This window comes from Arachis duranensis, chromosome 7 (assembly GCF_000817695.3).
Source record: "Arachis duranensis cultivar V14167 chromosome 7, aradu.V14167.gnm2.J7QH, whole genome shotgun sequence".
In the NCBI taxonomy this organism is placed as follows: Eukaryota; Viridiplantae; Streptophyta; class Magnoliopsida; order Fabales; family Fabaceae; genus Arachis; species Arachis duranensis.
In genome coordinates, this window is record NC_029778.3 from 73,503,716 (window position 1) to 73,504,616 (window position 901).

Sequence of the window (901 nt, forward strand, 5' to 3'; positions counted from 1 at the left end):
GCTGAGGATGACAGGATTAGGGTTCCAAAGATTAAAAATAGGAAATAATATAAAGTTATTAGTATAGTAAATATTGGAGAAAAGGGAATTTATCATGTAATGCAGCAGAACAATAGCATGTCTAAAAACCACCCTGCAAAATAGTACATAGACTCAACACTTTGAACATAAGCAAAATGATATTGAAAACAAACTTGGAAGACAATTTATATTCAAAAGAAGAAAAGAAAATCAAGTCTGGAACAAATAAAAATTAATGCAGTGTATACAATCAAAAGGAAGCAATGAGAGTTTATAAAAACAGAACGTTACGAAAGAAGAACAATGCTTCACCGAAACTAAAGAAAGCATTATTTAAAGATATAAAAAGAAATTAGTCATAAACCAAAGAGGGTTTATAAAAATAGGAAACAAAAGAACAAACCAATCCGCTAAATCAATACTAAAAGAATAATCTAAAAACTGAAACCAGTGAGTTACGAAACGCAGAAATCAATGTGATAAAGCATAGAATAATTCCTTTATAGCAAAACAATGGACTAGACAGTAGATACTCATTTACGACGCGTTGAAAGGAAATTAGAACAGCACAAATTAGAACACCAAAATAAATAATCAAAAAATAGCAACCACAAAAGTTAGATGAACCAGTCCCACAAATTATCAAAACAGCAAAGTATAAAAAAAAAATAATAAAGTTAGAACAGAACCACAAAGAACAGAACCAAAGATTACTTGAGGCTCCATTCCAGATGCAGAGACTGCGCCGACGTAAGCTGTGGGGCTGGAGGGCGGAAACGAGGACTGATCGGAGGGAAACGGCAGGGCTGGACGGCTGCGAACGGAAGGAAGGAAGGCGCTGCAAAATACGAACGGAAGGGAAGGCGACGGCGGCTGTGTG

The 901-nt window shown here is 35.5% G+C and overlaps 1 protein-coding gene across 1 annotated transcript in view; it reads right to left on the reverse strand.

Annotated features, from left to right (window-relative positions):
• LOC107459934 (protein EMBRYO DEFECTIVE 1674) overlaps positions 1-895 on the reverse strand; it is a 3,103-nt gene extending 2,208 nt beyond the window's left edge. The window contains exon 1 of the mRNA XM_052251816.1: positions 736-895. The gene's annotated coding sequence lies outside the window, so the exon portion shown is untranslated. The remainder of the gene's footprint in view (positions 1-735) is intronic.
• Between the last annotated feature and the right edge of the window lie 6 nt (positions 896-901).